This window comes from Canis lupus, chromosome X (genome assembly GCF_048164855.1).
Source record: "Canis lupus baileyi chromosome X, mCanLup2.hap1, whole genome shotgun sequence".
NCBI classification, from domain to species: domain Eukaryota; kingdom Metazoa; phylum Chordata; class Mammalia; order Carnivora; family Canidae; genus Canis; species Canis lupus.
Window position 1 is genome coordinate 7,867,530 of NC_132876.1, and position 22,708 is coordinate 7,890,237.

A 22,708-nucleotide genomic window follows, 5' to 3' on the forward strand; every position below is an offset into this window, starting at 1 on the left:
GCTCTGTTTCTGTTGAGTTTTTTCTCCCAATCATGAGTCTATCTGATTCTTCACATGTATAGGAACTTTTTATTGTACACTAGACATTGTCATTCTCCATTGCTGAGTGTCTGGATTTTTTATTCCTCCCTAAAAGAATGTCTTTGCCTTTTTTTTTTTTTTTTTGGCGATGATTTAGGTTACTTACAGGCCTGCTTCTCCTTCAGAGGCTGATATTTAGGCTTTCTCCATCATATTAATAGTAATCTTTACTCTAGGGTTATTCTATGCCTACTTCCAAAGCATGATCCTTCTGGGATCTCTACTCAATGCTCTGGGCATTTAACATAGTCTCTCCATCCTGGCTGATTAGACTTTAAAAACCTCCATCATCCTATGTAAACTCTAAGAATTGTTAAATTTTCTAATCTCCAAGATATGTTATTTGCCCTTTTGGAATTTTATACTATACATTCATAGCTTAATATATAGCCAAAATCTCAAGGGATCTCTATGCAGAAATTTGCAGTTCTTGTTCTGTATAACTTCTCTAGGTATCTACTCTATTATTTTTAGATGCTTCATCTTCTCCAGACTCACATCTTTGCCTCCTTAAATTAGCAAGACCACTATTTTAGTTTCATTTCTCCATCCTTGTTCTGTGGTCCAGAAAGGCATACAATTGTGGTGGTCTTGGGGCTCAGTTTATCTTTTTTTGAAAGGAAATACTCACAGCCCTAAACTGATTGTTGTCCACCGTCTGGAAACAATTGTGTCATATATTCTGTCCAGTTTTCTGGTTTCACAGCAGGAGAGGAGGTTTAGTATCAGTTAATCTGTCATTGCAAGTGGAAAATAGAACCCTCTTTGTAATTGACTTGTTACTTCTTCCTGAATGCCTACACGTATCTTCCTTTATCCTTGAAATTCAGCAACTTCGAGATCGGTTCTCATTGCGGACTGTTCTGTACGTTCTTTCCCCCTGTGATACAGTATATCCTTTTCATCTGCATAGTCAAGCCTTTCTTAGCCTTTGTGTGTCTTGCTTTATTCTTCAGAATTACCAGTTCTGGGTGAGTTGGAAATCTTTGGTCTGGTTCTTGGGGATTGTTTTTAGTATTTAAAAAGCTTGCTTTTGTTTAGCTTTTATTTAGTGTAATACATTCGTGCTTTTTCATTAAGTTCCACTATATTTTCAATAATGTTTATATATAATTGTGTTATTTTTAATATGATCTTATGTCTATAATGCTTAGATCTTTCTTTTCCACTTGTTTTCTGGGTTCTACTAGGTTTTTGTTTCCATCATCATATAAGTTTTGATCCTCTGCCTTCTTATTGTAGTTGTTTTTTGTTATCCAATTCATGCTATTTGTAATTATTTTTGAGACTATGAAGAAATAATTGTTGAACCCATCTTCCGATTCTTTGGATAATTTTCTCTTTTGGATAATTGTCTTTATGATACATGTTATTCTCTTCTGTTTTGCGTGTGTTTAATACCTTGTTTAACTAAAACATAATTTTTTTTCAATTTCTTTTAGATAATTTAATTCTTATTGCTTTGGATTATTTTTATCTTTTAATGATGTCAGCCATACTTTAGATGTGGGGACAAAAATACTGATGTGAAGATGCCAGTGTCTTTGACATAGGTTCACTTCCTGGGCCAGCTTCTCACCACAGATGTCTATCCTTTTTTTTTTTTTTTTTTAAGATTTTATTTATTCATTCATGTGAGATAGAGAGATAGAGAGAGAGAGAGAGACAGGCAGAGTCAGGCCCCACGCAGGAGCCCGACATGGGACTCGATTCGGGTTCTCCAGGATCAGCCCTGGGCTGAAGGTGGCACTAAACCGCTAAGCCACATGAGCTGCCCGATGTCTATCCTTTTTAGCTAGTGCTGTATCTTCTCTCAATTACTAGCATACACGTGATTGGTCATTCACAGTAAATCCCTTAAGCTATAGGTTCTCCATTGTGTACTGTAGTGATTAGTGTTTCTCTTCTGTCATTCTGTCTTCTGCATTTTACCTCTGGCAGTCCCAGCTGGATAGCAGGTTAGAGCATGATAAACATGTTATATCAGTGTGATTGAAAGATTGTTGAATGTAACACTAGGGATAGCACTAATTATTTTTGAGGAACTCTGAATCCTCAAAGTGTAAAGAGGTATATACTTTATTATTTTTTTTTTTTTGTGAAGAGCTAAGAGGTATATACTTTATGTCTGAATCTTGTCCCTTGATTTTATTCATATTTCATAGTTTTTCTGTAGACAGGCTTCAAAACTTGTGGGTTGATGTAGTGGTTATTTCCTCACGAGTTTGAGCACAAATCCACCCCCCCCATACATATTAGCATGCACGCACCCACGCATGCACATGCGCACACAGTTTCTACCCTGTTCTTTCTATGCTTTTGGCAGATTTTGAGAGAATGGAATAGAATAGTAAAATAACATTACTCTTCAGGTTTTTTTTTTTTTTTTAAGATTTTATTCATTTATTCATGAGAGACCCAGAGAGGCAGAGACCCAGGCAGAGGGAGAAGCAGGCTCCATGCAGGGAGCCCAATGTGGGACTCAATCGGAGTCTCCAGGATCATGCCCTGGGCTGAAGGCAGCGCTAAACCGCTGAGCCATCAGGGCTGCCCTACTCTTCAATTTTTAACTAGAGATTATGTATTAGTTTTAATAGAATTTCAAGTAGAATATGTTGTGCCCAAGATTGCGAACCCAAGAAACCACCGAGGAGCCAACACCGATGCAAGTACACGAGGGTTTATTAACAAGCTCGAGCTTGGGTCCAAGCATACCCAACATAGCAGAGCAGGGACTTGGACCCCGAGGTTAAGAGGCGTAGCAGTTTTATAGGGGCCAGTGGCCAATGAGATTGTAACACACACAGAAAGTTGCACAGTCATGTCGGTCCATATGCAGGTGGCCAATTGAATTACAATTTACCCTATAGTGACCTTTTGAGCTAGCCTATCACTCTGGTGAGAATTGGTGCGCAGGTTTGGCAGGCAAAAGGCAGGGTTTACATTCTTTGGCAGCTAGGGGCTTCGCATTCCTATATGAGCCTGTTTCCCTAAGGGTGTGCTCAGCGGCTTGACTAGGGTGGGGGAGCGCCTTAAGCATATAAGCAGGTCATGTGGGGGTCATACAGGAGATGGCGAGTGTAGCACAAAATGGAGTTAGTCCTACTCTGCTTGTCCAGGGGTAGGGGATTTTTGTTAAATTTCTTGGGTCCCACATTAGGCTGTCCTACTCTTCAATTTTTAACTAGAGATTATGTATTAGTTTTAATAGAATTTCAAGTAGAATAAACAGCATATTATTTAGGGAAGAGGAATTTTTCCATATTTTGTAAAAGAAATAGAATATACTTTTGAGATATATATATATATTTGTATATTCTACCACTGAAACAATAACCAAAAATCATTTTTTTAAAGATTTTATTTATTTATTCATAGAGACAGAGAGAGGCAGAGACACAGGCAGAGGGAGAAGCAGGCATCATACATCATACAGAGAGCCTGACGTGTGCCACCAGGGCTGTCCCCAAAAATCATTTCTGTAGATGATCTTCAGGAGCTTGGTTTCCACAGTGATAACTAAAAATTTTTTATGGCAAAAGTCCATCCCCCTACTTCCCCAGGTCTTGTTTGTCTAAAGGAAATTAATTAGATATCCCATAACCCCTGCTGCTCATATGACCATTGGCCCAGCAGCATAGCCTTCACCAAGGAGAGTGTAAAAATATATATAATCACAAACATACTGAATTAGGATTTGCATTTTCACAAGATCCTTAAGTGATTTCTACTCATGTTAAAGTGTGAGAAGTGCTTACATTACTAAAAGTGTTCCCAGATCTTAGAAAAAGTTTTGCACACAATCTCAGGCCTAGAAAGGACTTGTGTTTCCACCTTTCTTCCTTCAATAGCCATCAAGTAACTGTGGCCAAGAACCAGTTATATGGTAGTAACTTTCTGGGGGGAAAAAAAGCCCTGATTCCCATAGTTTACCAGCTTTCTTGGCGTGAATATTCCCACCATGGCTGATTTCAAACTAGCTGTGTGATGTCACTGAATGTGGAATTGGGAAGAGACGTGAACAGTCTGTTCCTGCTTCCCTATGCAAGCTGGCTCCAGTACACCACTGCTAAGAATCTATTTATTGCTCTTGCTATTATATAAACACAAGCTCTCTTCCCAAGTTCCATGATATTTGAGTGCTTTTTGGATATCCTTCTTTTGCTAGTGAGTACTTTGGTAGAATGAAATATTAAGATAAAATTAAAACTAACAGCTCTTCTTTATCTATCTTTATCCTTTTAATATATATTAGTTACAATGTCTTAAAATTTTGTTTTTTTGTTTTTTTGTTTTATTTATTTATTTAAATTTTGTTTTATAAACCAAACTTTTCACATGCTTTGATTTTTGTATTAAGCATATCATACATAATATTCTTGTCTTCAAAATAAACAATGATTTTCTTTTTCCTCCAGTACATTTTAACGTTTTATTACTTTGTATAACCATTTCACTTTTGTGAAAAGAACAGTGTGGACATTTTACAAAGAAAATGGCTGGCCCGGACAAGGTCACAAAACGAATACAGAGACAAAAGAAATGAGAAACCGTAAGTCCAGTTTTTCTGCAACCCAGTCACGGTAGTCATTTTGTCACAGAAATTTTATGTAGTAACTAATAGAAAGGATTTCTCAGAAACTGTAATCGACCCTATTATGGGTCTAAAATTCTTGGGCATTGTTAAGGAGATTAAGTGGCAAGTAAAATTAGGCATTATTGGACTTGACTGAGAGATTTAGATGATCAAACTTATCACTGACTTCTCTGCCCTTCTCTTTAGCTAATTTTTAAAATATTCCATGATGATAGGTTTGGTATTTTTCCCTCTTAATCTCATCAGCAATTTTATCCATTATGCATGTGATGAAAGAGACACAGAAGTTAAATAGATTGCCCAAATATATACAGATATTTTGCTAATTGCGCAGTCAGGTTAAAGTCTAGTTCCATCTCAGTCCCAAACTCTTGTTTTCCTTTATTGTACTACACTATATATGTTTTATGTCCTTTATTCCTTATATCAAGTATGAATTTTTTACTCTAAGAATTTTATAGTTTAAGTATTCATCCTCAGTCTTGAGAAAGTTGGTCAAATAGCAACTGTGTGCAGTTAGTGTTCAGAGATATATCAATAAGACCGTTCCAATCTTTTTATACATAAAAAGCTCTCAGCTACCTACAATTATAAAAATATTTTACATTAGATATAGACATATTAATTGAAACAGAAAGTAGATCAGAGGTTCCCAGATGCTTGGTGGAGGGGGAAATTTGGAGTTATTGATTAATAATTACAAAAGTCACTTTGGGGCACTGAACAAGTTTTGGAAATAAATAGTAGTGATGATTGCATATCATCATGAGTGTGATTAATGCCATTGAATTGTTAAATGGCTAGAATGGAAATTTTAATGTTATGTATATTTTACATTGATTAAGAAAAACTCTGTAAAGGAAAGAGGAAGCCCAAAGAAGCTACACAAAAAAAAAAAAAAAAAAAAAAGAAAGAAAGAAAAAGAAAAGAAACCCACAAACAGGGACTGAATAGGTATTATGAGGATTAAGAAAAACTATTAAAAACAGGTAAGTCCTCAGAAAAACAAAAATTCCCGTGGCCATCATGGTGCCTCCATTATAGAAATTAATTGTTTTTGGAAATTCTCTGAATTACTTTTTTATAGTCTAGAGATTCTAAGGAAAAGGTTCCTTTGCCAACATAGCTAATCCTGACAAGAATTTTTATATTTGAGTGAAATTTTTATAATTAAAGGGAAATTATATTAATTTACAGTGAGAATATTAACCATATAGGGGGACTTTCAACTGACATCAGTCGATGTGTTCATCTTCCACCAAGGCCAAATTATAACCAAAATTTGGAGGCTGGTAAAATTATCACAGTGAGAAGAATACTAATGATTACGCCAGCCTTTAACTTGCAGTTACTTTGTAGTTCTTTCCTGAAACCTTATACTATACTTATACAGACATTTTTATGGTCCTTCTTTTCTATTATATGTGTAATTTATTAGTTTGACCCCTAATTCTCATATTTAAACACCTTTATTTCTAAGAAGACTTTCATGATTTCTACAAGCCAGTTTTGACACTATTATTTGATGCCCCCAAAGTGCCCTGTAACTCTCCATTACATTACGTGGCTGACTTATTTACCTTTACTGGTAAATATCTGTTTAATATTTGTACTCCCTGCAGGACTATGTGTTTTGGAAGGATAAGGATGGAACTTTATTCACTATTCTATTCCTTTAGTTTTTATTTTTACTAGTCAATTTTCTCTTCATCCAGAAAGATACCTTGTTCTTTTCTCCCAGGGCTACTCTATACCTAACCTGTTTTCCCCTTGTCATTCATGTTTCACCTCAACAATATCCACAGAGAGTTCTTTCCTGACCATTCTAATTAGATCCCTATTCAATTCACTACTACTATACCCTCTATTTCCTTCAATTAACTTATTGTGACTTTATTTCTGTATTAATCTATTTGTGTATTTTTAATTTTTTTTCTCTCTCTCTCTGAAGTGATTATAAGCTTAGTGACAGGAAAGACCATATATGTTTTATTAGCATTGCATTTATAACACCAAGTATAGGACTAAGCACACAGTTAATACTCAATAAACATGTATTGTCTACCTAACTTACTATCTCCTAGGATTCTTTTAGAGGAAGATGTGAGCATAAATAATAAATAAAATTAATAGTATCATATAGAAAATCTACATGGATAATGCTTATATATATATATTTTTTTTTTTTATTTTTATTTTTTTTTTATTTTTTTATTTTTTTCTTTTTGTGACATGGCTGGTGTTCTGTAGACATATGCTAATTGTAGTTTATATTTCAGTTTTAAGTGAACTACAGTACATGGTTAAAAAAATGGTTCTCTAAGGAGAAAATTTACCATGTACAGCTTCTTAAAATGGTACTTTAAAAGTTGAAATATAGATCTCAACATCCTTCTGCATCTTCTAAGGGCTAAAAACTCCCTGAAGTTATTAGAACAATAAATGGATACTCCTCTACTAGTCAATGAATATTCTAGAGAGATGCCTATACATTAATTAATACTTTTGAATTTTTATTCCTCTGCACATTCAAAGTCAATATATTTTGCTTGAAATATTGATTTTTGATTATGTATCTCTTGAAAAAGTTCTACTTCTGACCTTGAAATTTTCTTGCTTAAAGTAGCCATCTAAAGTATATTTTACTTAGAGTTATTACTCTAAGTGACAAAACAACACACCTACTAAATAGACCCTTCTGTCTACATGAAGTAGAGATTAGGTTTCAGAAGCAGTGATACAGTTGTGGTGGACTGAACTGAGAACTCATTCTTCTTTTTTAAAAAGATTTTATTTACTTATTTATTAGAGAGAGAGAGAGAGAGAGTGAGAGAAAGCACGAGAGGGAAGGAGAGGGAGAAGCAGACTCTCTATAAGTAGGGAGCCCATCGTGGGGCTCAATCCCATGACCCAGGGATCATGACCGAAGCCAAAGGCAGGCACTTAACTGACTGAGCCACCCAGGCACCCCAAAGCTCATTTTTCTAAGTCTTTATGTTTTGAATTTGGTCAGATAAAATATTTGGTCTACATACACTGAAAAAATTTTAAAAGTAGATAAAATGTTTTTTTAGAGATTTGTTTCTTTTTCATAATTCCTGGACCCTAAGAAAGATACACCATTTTGGATTCCTTAAAAATCTAAAATAAGTTGAATGGGATCAGAGTAATTCTCACTAAGCTGCTGGTTGCCAATAGGAGAGGGTGGGATAAGAGAAATAAATAATCCAGTTAAGAAATGGGCAGAAGACATGAACAGACGTTTCTCCAAAGAAAACACAAATGGCCAATAGACACATGTAAAAATGCTCAACATCACTCATCATTAGGGAAACATAAATCAAAACCACAATGAGATACCAACTCACACCTGTCAGAATGGCTAAAATTAACTCAGAAAACAGCAGATGTTGGTGAGGATGCAGAGAAAGGGGAACCCTTTTGCACTGTTGGGAATGCAAACTATTGCAGATACTCTGCAAAATAGTGTGAAGGTTCTTCAAAAAGTTAAAAATAGAACTACCCTATGATCTAGCAATTACACTACTAGGTATTTAGCTAAAGGATTCAAAAATGCTGATTTGAAGGGGCATATGCTCCCCATGTTTATAGCAGCATTGTCAACAATAGCCAAATTATGGAAAGAGCCCAAATATCCACCAACTGATGAATGGACAAAGATGTGCTGTATATATATACAATGAAATATTACTCAGCCATCAACAAGAGTGAAATCTTGCCATTTGCAGCAATGCAGATGGAACTAGAGTATATTATGTTAAGCAAAAAAAGCCAGTCAGAAAAACCCAAACATATGATTTCACTCGTATGTGGAATTTAAGAAACAAAACAGATGAAAAGGAAGGAAAAATAAAAATAAGAAAAAGAGTAGGAGGCAAACCATAAGAGACGCAAGTCTAGGAAACAAACTGAGGGCTGCTGGAGGGCGGTGGGTAGGGGGATGGACTAAATGGATGCTGGGTAGTAAAGAAGACACTTATTGGGATGAGGACTGGGTGTTACATGTAAGTGATGAATCACTAAAGTCTATTCCAGAAACCAATACTATACTATATGTTAACTAACTTGAATTTAAATAAAATAAAATAAAATAATAAAAAAAGATGGGAAGTATTAAGATGTTAATACATACCTAGCATAGTGTTTAGAGCTTAAAGAGGCCCCAGAGCTCATCTTGTTAAACTGATCAGTATGTATAGAGGGGCAGGCACTTGCCTAAATCACTTGCCTAAAATCACACAGTGAATGAACAGCAAAGCCAGTTCTTGAGCCCAATAAACCTAGTCCCCATTATAAGTTCTCCCCCTATGTCCTCACATATATGGAAAATCATCATTAGACTTGTTCCACTTAGAAATGATAATAAGGGATATAGGTCTGGGTAAAACATTTAACATTAAATAGGATGCTTTGAGCAGACAGAATTGATAGCTTAAGTCCCAAGATCATTTTAATCTTGATTTTTTTCCTTATTGTGTCTGTTATTTGGTAATAAAAATGACCAAAAGTAATAAGAACAAACGTACATACTTGATCATATATTGAACAAGTATCATTATGAGTTTCAAAGGCTTTGTTTTTTTAAATTTCCACATGATAGATCATAGATTACTCATGTTTCTACAGTCTTTTATTTATTTTTTTTGTAAATTTATTTTTTATTGGTGTTCAATTTGCCAACATATAGCATAACACCCAGTGCTCATCCCATCAAGTGCCCCCCTCAGTGCCCGTCACCCAGTCACCCCCACCCCCCCCCCGCCCACCTCCCCTTCCACCACCCCTAGTTCGTTTCCCAGAGTTAGGAGTCTCTCATGTTCAGTCTCCCTTTCTCTACAGTCTTTTAGATTCACAAAGTGTTTTCATGTTTGTTATCTCTATGAATTCTCAGGACAAGTCTGCCTTCAATGTAGATTTTAATTTCTTTAAGAGTGATGGGCTTGAAATTCTATCCATTTGGGATTTGTATGTTACTCAGCTTGGTGATGACAGAGGCAGGATTCAAATCTTTATCTTCAAACTTTAGTATGCAACAGCAACCCCCTGCAGGTCTTCTCAAACCAGTTTTCTGGATTAAAGTTTCTGATTCAGTAGATTGAGGTGGAAGCCTAATAATTTATCTTTCTAACAGGTTCTCAAGTGAAATTCATATTGCTAGTCCCCAACCACTGGGGTAGTCAGTCCTAGACTCAGTCTATCTGTATTCTCATGTGACTTTTCTTATTAGAATGGGTATGTTTCAAAGGCAAGTAGCCTAAGCCCTTTTCTCAAATTTATTAGTAAGTCCTCTTTGTGTTTAAGTTGTTGAAGTAGTGTTTTGTATTTTGTATTTGCCCACATCAATGATGTTTTAAAATAGAAAATAGATAATCAGGGCTCCTGGGTGGCTCACTCAATTAAACGTCCAACTTGTTTTTTGTTTTTTTTTTTTTGTTTTTTTTTTTTAATTTTTTTTTTTTTATTTATTTATGATAGTCACACAGAGAGAGAGATAGAGAGAGAGAGGTAGAGACACAGGCAGAGGGAGAAGCAGGCTCCATGCACCGGGAGCCCGACGTGGGATTCGATCCTGGGTCTCCAGGATCGCGCCCTGGGCCAAAGGCAGGCGCCAAACCGCTGCGCCACCCAGGGATCCCTAAACGTCCAACTTGTGATTTTGACTCAGGTCATGATCTCATGGCTTGTGGGATCCAGCCCCACATTGGGCTCCGTACTTGCAGGGAATCTGATGAGATTCTCTCCCTCTGCCCCTACTCTCTCTCCTCCCTCCCTCTCTCTCTCTATCTCTCAAGAAGAAATAAATAAATCTTTTAAAAAAGAAATTATAATCAACATATATGAACCCATTGAAAGAGTTATGTATCATTTTGTTATGTTAAAGTAAGTTTCATCAATGGTTTTTAAATACATTTTATTTTATGGTTAGCTCTCTCTTGTCTGCTGATATTCCATTTATAATTCTGTTGATGATTAAGTAAGGTTGATACTTATTTCCTGAATCTACTCCCAAATATACTGAACATTAAGTAGCGTGAAAACCTAAAGTACATTGCTTTTGAAAACGACAGTGCTTCAGTAGGTGATTAATTACCACCAGGAAACTTTAACTATGTCCTAAATTAGAAGCCTTATGCTTGATAGGTTTATAAAATCATTAGACATTTATAATTTAAAATAGAAGTTTATAACTAAAATCTCTTTTTTTATAAGGTGACTGCAAGGTGGCTTTTAAAAGATAGTACCTAGGCAGTTTTGTAACCATCAGTTACATTTTTATTAGTATTTTTACTTTTCTTGCTTTTTATTTTAAAGATATTTGTATGCTTAACACTCTGGTCTCAGGTTCCCAGATAAAATGTAGGATACTCAGTTAAATTTGAGTTTCATAGAAACAAAAGGCAGGCATTTTCTAGTATGTCCCAAATATTGCATACTTATACTAAAAATAATTGATTATTGTTCTTTTGAAATTCAAATTTAATTTAGATTCTGTTTCTCTTTGTTTTCCTGCCAAATATGACAATCCTAGATTGGTCACAAAGATAGAGTATCACCTACATGTAGTTTTGTTTTGACTATTGGATGAAACTATACGGAGCATGTACAAACACTTCCATTTAATCTTAGCAGTTATATGAAAAGTAAAATTCAGAGATGCAGAATGTGTGCATTAACATCATATACTCATAGCTAATGTCATTCATGTCTAGTATATATGATACTGTAGATGATAGATAGATAGATAGATAGATAGATAGATAGATAGAATGAGATATGATATTTTATTATCCAAGATGTCAGGACAGTATATTTAACTATGTGTTAGAATTCCTGTGTCTTCAATGTGTTAAAATCTTTAAATATCAGCATGCATTAAACAAATACTTTCCAAGCACTCAGGATGAGTCAGAACTCACTGTGTTCAAATGTAAGCTTAAAGAGATGAACAAATCATTGCCCTCTGTCCTCTTCCAATGAATGAAGTGCCAAGGGAAGGGCATGAAAAGCCACTACAGCTTAAAACAGTGGTTCTCAGCCTTGGATTCACATTGGAATCATCCTGACAACTTTAAATTACATGCCTGGGTCCCAGTCTCAGATATTATTTAATTGCTCTGAGGTCTATCCTGAGAATTGGGGATTTTTAAGAACTCCCCCAAACCACCCAAGTGGTTCTAATTGTATCCAAGCTTTCCTAAATTAGTGCGTCTCAACTTGTTTGCACATTTAAAGACCTAGGGAGCCATTAAGTAAATACCTGCATGACCAGGTACCTGGATACCCTAGAGCAATTACGTTTTAAAAGGGAAGGAGGTTGGGACTCAGGCATCATTGTTTTAAAATCTCCCCAAATTTATTCTATTATTCAGTGAATTTGGAGAACTACTACTATACAGGACTTATATGTTCTTTGCACATCTTTCTACTAATGTATGAACTAGACTTTGAGTATTTGCCTTATCAGAATTTAAGAGAAATTAAAGAAAAGACAGGAGGTAATGGCAATATTGGTTTTTCGAAGGAGTGAACTCTCTGCTATGTGATCATCATATGAAAAAGAGAAGATAATAGGAAAGACAATGACAAACCATCAAGGATGTAGTTGAGACTTGCTTGTGAAATGCTCTGCCAAGGCTTGAAATCCATCTGGATTTTGGTTCCATTTTGGCATATACATATTTTCTGTACCAGGATAATTAAAAATTCTATACTGAACAAACAAAACCGGAGTTTTGGAAGCACAAATGTAAAAAACCTACTGCTATGCTGACTACTGAAAACCCTGCTGTTTTTTCTACAGTATTCATGATGAACTGGCCATATGAGCAAGTTAGGTGTGCCATGGAAAATTGTGGAAGCCCTCAAGTGCGTCTTCTGAATCTTGAAGATACATTAGTTGAAATGGATGGATTTGTTTTACCTTGAGGCATTATGTCAAATACCATCAATTCCTTGATTTTATTAGTTCTCATTTATGCATATTAATGCCTATTGATTTCTTAATTCACTTCTACCTATATGACCAGATAATACCTTCCTTTTTTTCCTCTTCTTTCTGGTGGTAGCAGTGGGTAGGGTGTCATGGGTTGGGGTAGGAATGTGAGTAGAACGGAAAGAGCCCAGGTAAACATTCAAGAAAAGACATTTAGTTCTTGCTCGGCCCAATATTGTGTATTTCATTTAATTTTCAGAGACTTAGCTTCTTTTAAGGAAGCAGTAGGAACAAATGGAGAATTCCTGGAATCAGACATGTCCATTGAAGTGGTGTAAATGCAATGGGAATAACCCTTGCCCTGAAAGAGGTCATTGACTTGCAGGAATTAGGGGTTAGGGTTGCAGAAGGGCCTGGATGTTTAAAGAGAATGGAAACATTGGATCATTTCCCCCTGATCTTTAGGAATGAAATATTTTTGAGTAGAGTTACTAGATAAAATAGTGGATACTATTGGTTCATGACCTTGGGAGTTCCCCAGGTGAAATTCAAAACTGAAACCTGTACCTAGAGGGCAAGGAGAGACCATAAGAAAGGCAGGCCATTCCAGATTGGTGGGTGGCAGTTTTAACAAGGGAACTTACATTCAAAGCTTATCTTGGATGGCTGCAAGATCAGTAGATCTTGGGCAGCCCCAGTGGCCCAGTGGTTTAGTGCTGCCTGCAGCCTGGGGTGTGATCCTGGAGACCTGGGATCGAGTCCCATGTCAGGCTTCCTGCGTGGAGCCTGCTTCTCCCTCTGTCTGTGTCTCTGCCTCTCTCTCTCTCTTCCTGTGTCTCTATGAGTAAATAAACAAAATCTTAAAAAAAAAAAATCAGTAGATCTCTACCCAATTGCGAGACTCCTAAGAGTTTATATTAGAGGCCTTACAAGGTTCAGTCACATCTATTCTCCAGATGGTCTCAACACCACATTACTATCTCAAGGCTATGTCTGTGTCCTTGGGGCAGCTTCTGGGCAGGGAAGGCAAGGGGGGATACATGTTCCAAGGACAAGGGAAGGGGTAATGAACCTCAGATTGCCTGAGTCTAGTTTATGGGTCCACCAGCAGCCTCATTTTCTCAATGACCTCCTACAACAGATACACAGTTAATTTGAATTGATACTAATAAAATAAAAATTTTAATATATATAAATTCCAAATATTGTATGGGAAATATTTGTATTAAAAAATCACTTGGTTAACTGAAATTTAAATTTGACTATGTATCCTGTATTTTTATTTGCTAAATCTAGCAACCCTAATATTGGGCGACTTAATGTTGTCAGCTTTACTTGCTCCTTCTCTCACTTATTATTATGGAAGAGAATGTTTTGAGTATCACTTCCTTGCTACCTGCCTCGCATGTCTCTGATTGACAGATGATACTCTAATATTGATAGCACGTTAGAGTTTAGAAAGTAGATTTATATATCTTGCATGATCTTTATAAGGAGCTCCTAAAGTGGGAGTTTTCATCCCCACTTTACAGGTTAGGAAGCTGAAAACAGTGATTAGGATGCCTTTCCAAGTTTATATGGCTAGTTACTGGAATATTGGGTAATTAGACAGTCTTTGATTCCATGTGCGAAGTTTTTTCAACTATGCCCAAGCTGTCTCTTAAACTGATTAGATCTCAGCGTTTTATGCTTTACCAGAAACAGATTTTCTTTTGTTTTCCATTATCTAAAACTAGTCCCAGCAGGCATTTCTCCTAATCCAGTTGTTTTGCTTGTGTGATTCCATTGGAGATTTAATATTAATATGATTGCTATGATAAAAATATATAGCACATTGAATGTGTCATTGTGGTTTCTTTGACCACATGAGTTGCACAAATGTAGTGTTAAAAGAATTTACATTTTCTACCCAGTTGGAAACTCAACAATTTATTTGTGTCTCAGTTTTATAGTTATTTTCTACAAACAGTGTCACAAATTGACTTGAAATAACATAATTATCGTACAATATGTTCTTCTAAAATCTTCTTTTGATTGATATGGCTATTGCATAGCAAGTTGTAAGTAAATTTCTCCAGTGCAGCATATTTCAAAGAAAACAACATCAGGAAGTATTTAATGGCAAAAACACACATGTAGTGACACTATAGAACAGTGGTTCTCAGAGTGTGGCCCCTGGACTAGGAACTCCAGCATTCCCTGGACCACATTATTGAGATGCAAATTCCAAGATCTCCACCTGGGTCTACAGAACCAGAACTTTGGGATCATGGCCCAGAGTATTTAAGTCCTTCAGGGGACACTGATGAATGATAAAATTTGAGAATCACTGCTAGTTTAGCCTTCTGCTCTATACCTTCTGAGAGTGAAGAGTAGATGCTGACTGTGTTTACAGACATTTCTACATTTCTCTTCCAACAGTGCAGCTGTAGACAGCATCCCATGATAAGTCTACTCCTTTGTTAGTTTCTATAATTCTTACATTTTAGAACTTGCTCAGCAAGCAGGAAGAGGATACTGCCAAAATAATGGAGATAAAGTTATGAAATTGAGTGAACAAAATTGTTAGTCCGATTGTAAGTGTTCATCCTTTTTGAGTAGGAAACATACGTTTATGAAAGTCTTGTGATATACCAGGCACCATGCTCACCATTTTGCATAATGTCTCATTTCTCATATCTGTTCTGCCTTCGAAGTATTGTTATGACCATTTAATAGATGACAAAATGGCTCTGAAATATTAGCTCCCTTGCTCAGAGTTACACTGCTGGTCAATGACCATTGTTTGGTTTATAATCTAGGGGTAGCTTATATCCTTTACGAGTGACCCTGGGTTCCCAACAGTATAATGAGCATTTCCTATCGCTTCCTACCCTGAATTAGTTCTCATCATTCTACAGTAAAGTTTTCTATCAACTTGATAGTTGTCTTGAAACCAGAGGGTGAATACAGAAAAAAATAATCCAAAGACTTACTCAAGCATTGCAGTTTCTCCCTCCTAGCCCACAGAGACAGACTTTCTAGGAATTCCCTATAATAAAGCAGATAAATATATTAATATTGCAATTTTATAGTTTACAAAAGTGGATGTACCAATAACTCATATAAGTAAACTTGTTATATATCAGAGGTGGTATTAGAGTTTATCAGGGTAAAAGGACAGTTAAACATGTGATGCTTAGGCAGTTAGTTACCAGTTAAGTGAAAAACACAAAGCCTAAAATTAGATCCTTACTTTGCCCCATACATGAAAATAAATTCCAACTGGGTAAGACTTAAATGTGAACAAAAAAAACTTTAAACATATTTAAATATATATGAGAAAATATTTTCATGATTTTGTGAATAAAGAGAATTTCTCTTAAAAGATTTATTTCTTTTAAGATTTTATTTATTTATTCATGAGAGAGAGACATAGAGGAGCAGGGACATAGGCAGAGGGAGAAGCAGTCTCCCTGCAGGGATCCCAATGTGGGACTCAATACCCAGACCCCAGGATCATGCCCAGAGCCAAAGGCAGACACCCAACTGCTGAGCCACCCAGGCATCTCTTCTAAAAGATTTATTTAAAATTAAAATGATAACATCAAAATTTAAAACATTCATGTGACGAAAAAAAAAATACCATGAAAAAGTTAAAAGACACCAGATTAGGAGAAGATATTTCTAACATATCCAATGGAGAAAGAATTAGAATCCAAAATATATGAAGACATTATACCAGAGAATAAAGATAGTATGAACAAACTAGGAGAAAAATAGGCAATACATACAAATAGGTAATTCACAGTAGAAAAAATTGAATGACAAATAAATATATAAAAAACTGCTATACCTCCATAATAATCAGGGGAATATAAATAAAAATCAGTGAAATACCATTTCATACTCTTCAGATTGGCAAAAACTATAAACTCTGGCACTAACAAGTATATACTCCTGGTGAGTATACAAATTAAGCCAACCATTTTTGCAGAAGGCAATTAAGAAACAGCTAGAAAATCTGAATTTGTACTTATACTAATTCTACTTCTAGATATAATTCCTGGGAAGCTCTTCTATTTGAGTGCAAAGAGGCATGTATCATTGCATCAGTGCAGCGCAATTTGTGATAAAGATTGGAAATAAATGTGCATCAATAGAAAAATGGACAAAGGGCAGCCCCGGTGGCGCAGCGGTTTAGCGCTGCCTGCAGCCTGGGGTGTGATCCTGGAGACCCGGGATCGAGTCCCACATCGGGCTCCCTGCATGGAGCCTGCTTCTCCCTCTGCCTGTGTCTCTGCCTCTCTCTTCACTCTCTCTGAATGAATAAATAAATAAATCTTTAAAAAAAAAAAAAAAAAAAAAAGAAAAATGGACAAAGTTTGGTATATTCATGAAGTCTGATATTTTATGTACCAGTTAAAAATAATGAACTAGATTTCTATGCATCAAATGATAGATTTTCTAAATCTAATGCTGTGGGAAACAAATGATTTGCAGGAAGATACACATAGTATGGATATCATTTATGTAATTTAAAAATAAACAATATATAGCATTTATGGAGATAAATACGTTGTCTATAAAATATGGATTGGTAGAATAAATACAAAATACATGACTTCTTTTGTGGAGGGGCTAAGGTAGGAGAATAGGATTGAGGAGGAATTTCTAGGTGCAACAGTTATCAGAAAAGTTGCTTATATTTTAAAAACATAATATGAGTATAGCAAAATACTATCTGTCACATTCTAGGCAAGGGGTAAATGTTTGCTGTAACAATCTCTGTATTTTTACATTGTTAACCTTTTTATTTCCAAATTGAAAAAAAAATATCTTGAATTTCAGAGTGGTATGTGAATTGCATAAGACAGCAAAGGTAAAGAAATATGTGCCTGTGTAAATGTGAATTCACATGCAATTGGAAGGTTAACTACATTGACAGAAGAGTGAAGTATTTCAAATGGACCCAAAGAGATTTTCAAGTCTTTCTCTTTATGAAAAATTATTGATTAATCCTTGCAGTGTCAGGAAGGGTTTTATTAGAGGCAATTGTTTTTACTATTTGTTTTTCCATCTCTGAATTCCAAAATCCATGTTGGAGCACCATCGCCTTTGTATCTGTAGGTTGATAACTATCTTACAGCTGACACTAAGACATGCTTTCACCGTCTTTACAATATTACCAGATAATGACCTGTGCTCAAAAAAGATGTGACTGGCTAATTAGTACTTTTTCTCCTTATTTTTAGAATTGATTATTGTAATTCACTGCACCCTGGTCTTCTGGGTATCTGGTGGTACGAGATTCCAGATGATCTAGGATCCTTTTGTTCGAGTTCTTAAGGAGGGCTTTCATGAGAGCCCCTCTCCACCTGCCCTAGATTTAAATAAACTGTGTTAAACACAATGCATAATAATATGCACTAAAGATTTTATAGTTTTGAAAATACCAATTTATTAATATAATGCAAGACATCTCAGGAAGGAAACCTGTATGATTTAATGCTGAGTGTTCACTAGGTTGGGTGTAAGGTAACTTTAGTGTTAATTAACACTAGGCCTGCCTCTAACTAGCTCTAAAACTTTGCAACAGATACTTCTCTAGTCAGGCCTTCAGTTTCTCTATCTGTATATTGACAATATCTCATTGATGTATGAGAGGTCACAATTTGAGATAAAGTGAGCATAATTGAGCTTGTAGATACACTTTATTTGATGTGTAGGTATCAGCAGCATTTGTCACGGGTGATCACTTGTCCTAGAGAAACTTTTTTTACCTTTAACTTCTAAGGTGCCACATTTGTAGTTTTCCCTTGTTTCACTGATTTCTTCTTATTTTTCTTTGGAGTGACCCAAGGCTAGTCCTGGGATCTCTTATCTAATTACATAATATAAATTCCATTCACCCCCTTGTGTCATCCAGTCCCATGGTTTTAAAACTGTATATTTATTCTCAGTGCCCAAATATGTATCTTCAGGCTTGACAGCTTCCAAAAATTCCAGATCCCACTACCTAGTTGATATTTCCACTTTTATGTCTAATGTTTTGCTTAAAATCAACATCCCTAAACCTGAACTCTCAATCCCCATCCCTCATGCACTTCAATCTGCTCTTCAATCCCTCTCCATACCCATTAAAGCAAACTCCATACTTCTACTTCTCAAGCCAAATAAATACCTTGGAGTCAATACCATTGACCCACTTTCTCTCACACTCCACTTAATGATTAGCAAATATTGTTGGTTCTAACTTAAAAACACATCCATAATGTATTAGTCAGTACAAAGCCCTAAATTGAAGGGCAATCCCTGGGAATAGAATCCCAATTCAGAAAAATAAGAGTAGGGATGCCTGGATGGCACAGTTGGTTAAGAGTCTGACTCTTGGTTATGTCTCTGGTTAGGATCCCAGGATCATGGGATCGAGCTCTATATCAGGCTCCATGCTCAGTGTGGAGTCTAAGATTCTCTCTCCCTCTTCCTCGCCCCCCTCCCCCATGCTCACTCTCTCACTCTAAAATAAATAAATAAATCTTTAAAAAAAAAGAAAAACAGGGACATTAGGGACAAAGGAAAAAGATAGTTTATATAGCGGTGGGGAAAGAGAGCCAGGAGGTTACTGAAAATGCATACTCATTCAGTTTGAACACTGTAAAAATCAAAGAAAGAGAACTTCATAGCCACAAAGTAAGAAAATCTATTTTAACCCATCACCGCCCCCCAGAAGAGTGGGACTTTTCTTTAGAAAAATGAATTTAACGCAAAAAGAATTAGAACATTATCATGAAAGAATACTATACTAATGTATAATTTTAAAAGTAGAATAAGGAGCAGAATAATATCACCACAGACAATAAAAGCATTTGTAGAAAGACATATCCCCAAAACAAATACAATATGTTATTTAATATTTCAAAACAAGTTAAAAGGAATTAACAAAATAATAGAAGATATGAAAGAACAATACAAATTTGAATTAGATAAACTCAGGATGATGTGATTGTACTTAGAAAGTAGTTACAGATAAAAGATATTTCAGATATAAAGATTAGATGGATTATAAGCACAAATAAACATTACAGATGATACTTCTTAAGGGAGATAAAATGTGAAAGGGATAAACTTAAATAAATGAAGAAAAGATAAAAGGAATTCAAGAGAAAGTTCATCTGGTTTGTTTTGAGAGTTCATAGGACCCAGACTATTCTGTTCTTTTCAGACCTTACAACAGGCTTCTTGCATTCCCCCACAAAACAGATTGTGCAAAAATCCTGTAGGAGAAAATTTTTTTTTACCCTTCTAGATTCTTCTGGTTGGTTTAATTTTATAATTGACATAAAACAGATGAAAGAAGATGAAATTTAATTATGTAATAATACAGGGCCCCATAAAAATATGAGAACCACCCATAAGCAATTGAAGCTTATATGCCATCCTGAACCAGGGAGAAAGCTGTAAGGGAGTGAGACTTCAAAGTTGAGGAAAATGAATCACAAGGAGGTGAAAAAAATAAATGTTTGGTAAGCAAATGTTTGCGTGTCATGCAAAATCTTGCTCATGTTTTTAAAAAAGTTAACTTTGGTAATGACTCACTGCCTGGTGCAGGCTCTGTATCTATCTAAATTCTTTTAGGCAGTTATCAGGAGAGATGAAAAGCTCTTGAGTCTGTGGGAACTTTATTGTCATCAGCTCAAAATGATTCTCATGCCAAAGTGACAAATTCTGGGTCAAATTGCCCTGCACATCATCAATTCCTTCTGGTTTCAGCTGCCATTCTCAAATAGGCCCTGCATATTTTGCAAGAAATTTTAGATTTGCCTGTTCCCGCAAATACTTAGCTGTTCTTAACAAAGGAACCCCTCAATTTCTTCTGTCTTCTCTTGGCTTGATATAAAATATTTCCTCATATTTCTTTTCTTGAGTTTTTAAAAATTAGTTTTGCCATTGTCTTGTGGCATAAAACACTGCTATTGATGATATTCATAAATTAGGATTTACAGAGAGAAAAGCAATTAAGAAGAATAAATTCTAAACAAAAATGTAATTCAATAAAACTTTTATGAAATTAAAAGACCTGAATACTGTATTAGGAAGGGCACAATATAGACCTGGGAAAAGTAACCCATAACAATAAACACAATGGTAATATCTAGTAAATCTCTTGAATTTTAAAGGGAAAAAATAAAAATAATCTTTTAGGTATTTAGGCAAAAATACCAAGTTTCTTAAGAAAGAGGGAAAGTCGGATTCTTTTTTTTTTTAAAGATTTATTTATTCATGAGACATATAGGGAAAGAGGCAGAGACATAGGGAGAGGGAAAAGCAGGCTCCTGCGGGCAGCCTAATGTGGGACTCAATCCCAGGACCGCGGGATCACACCCTGAGCTGAAGGTAGGCTGGGTACCACCCAGGCATCCTGGAAAGTCAGCTTCTCATTAGACTTTTTAAGCCAAACTTACCTTGAAAAATTTGAGAACCAAAGAAAACATTGTCAAAAATCAAGAGAAAACAAAAGACATTAGATCATCAGGGCATCCAGAGGAAAATATAAAGCTGTTCCTCAGAATTATCTGCCCCATGATTGACAGGAAGAAGCACTTAAACACGTTCCTATCATGCATTGTTTGAGAGTGGCCTTCAGGAAGGAAGAATTATTCTGCATTTCTGGGGTACACATTCACACATGACTAGTAGGCTCTAACTGTTGTTTCAACTCATGACGTCAGAGAAGGCCCAGGGCAGAAAACAAAAGATTAATTGTGGCTTGGTGAATTGAGTAAAGGAAACCAGGACTGAATCTTCCACCTTAAAGATGTCTTGTCTCAAGGAGCTGTTCTCATCTGCAGCCTAGATAAAACACCCCAACACTAAAAAGAATCTGGATTCCCCTTCTTCTTTACACCCATTCATACTACTCCTCTATCTTCTCCTCCTCCGTGACCATTGCCTTCATCATGGTCTGTTTTCCTTCCATGGGAAGAAGTATTACTTTTAAGTTTATCAGTGCTGAATTAAGACAGATCTGCATTCCAAACTGGTTGGACATATTTTTGTGGGTCTATTTTTAGGTTTCCTGTTGTATTCCATTGATATATATGTCTATCTCTCTGCCAATTCCATACTGTTTTGACTCCTGGAGCTACACAAAGTTTTAGTATATGGTAGATTGATTCTTCCTACTTTTTTCTTCTTTATCAAAATTGTTTTAGCTATTGGAGGGCTTGTGCCTTTCTGCATAAATTTTAAAATAAGCTTATGCATATCTGTCTACCAAGAATCTTTCTTTGATAGGAATTGCATTAGCCTATAAATCAACTTGGGGAAATGTGGTACATTTAACTATGTTGTCTTTCAATCCATGAACATATTCCATGTTTATTTATTCAGTTTTTCTTCTTGTTATTTCATTAACATTTATGATTTTCAGCATCCAGATGTTGTGCATGTTTTGTTAAGTATCATTGTAAATGATATTTTGTTGTTTATTTCAGTTTCCATATGTTCATTGTTAGTGTATAGAAATATGATTGATTTTCATGCGTTGATCTTGTATCCCAAAACTCTACTGAACTCCGCTTTTTTAGCTCTAGGAGTTTTTTCTTTTTTATAGATTACTTGGGAGTTTCTATGTTGACAGTCATGTCATCTGCAAACAGATTATTTTCATTTCTTCTTTTCCAGTCTCTATGCCTTTTATGTATTTTTTGCATAATTTTTGTGGCTAGAACTTTCAGTATTATATTGAGTAAAAGTAGTGATAGCTGACATCTTTGCTTTTCTCCTAATTTGGTGGTGTCTTACCATTAAGTATTATATTACTGCAAGTTTTTTTTGTAGATGCTCTTTATCAAGTTTAGGTAATTTCTCTGTATTCCTAACTTGATAAAAGTATTGTGAATATGTTTTGGATTTTTTTGTTTTGTTTTGTTTTGGATTTTTAAAATGTTTTTTTCTTCTTCAAATGATATGATGTTTTGATTTTTCTTCTATTTCTTGTTGATATAGTAGATTATATTAAGTTTTTTTAAGATTTATTTACTTATTTGAGAGAGAGAGTGCACAAGTGGCGGAAGGAGCAGAAGGAGAGGTAA

At 35.5% G+C, this 22,708-nt stretch overlaps 1 long non-coding RNA gene across 4 annotated transcripts in view; it reads left to right on the forward strand.

The window, feature by feature from the left end:
- Nucleotides 1-22,708, forward strand: part of LOC140628397 (uncharacterized) — a 118,836-nt gene that overhangs the window by 40,510 nt on the left and 55,618 nt on the right. For 2 of the 4 annotated variants that reach the window (XR_012026647.1, XR_012026650.1), the window contains exon 1: nucleotides 4,425-4,633. The exons of 1 other annotated variant lie outside the window; for it this stretch is intronic. This is a non-coding gene — a long non-coding RNA (uncharacterized lncRNA). Of the gene's footprint in view, nucleotides 1-868; nucleotides 1,053-4,424; nucleotides 4,634-22,708 lie in introns of those variants that run through there. One more of the 4 variants, XR_012026649.1, reaches the window with a different exon arrangement.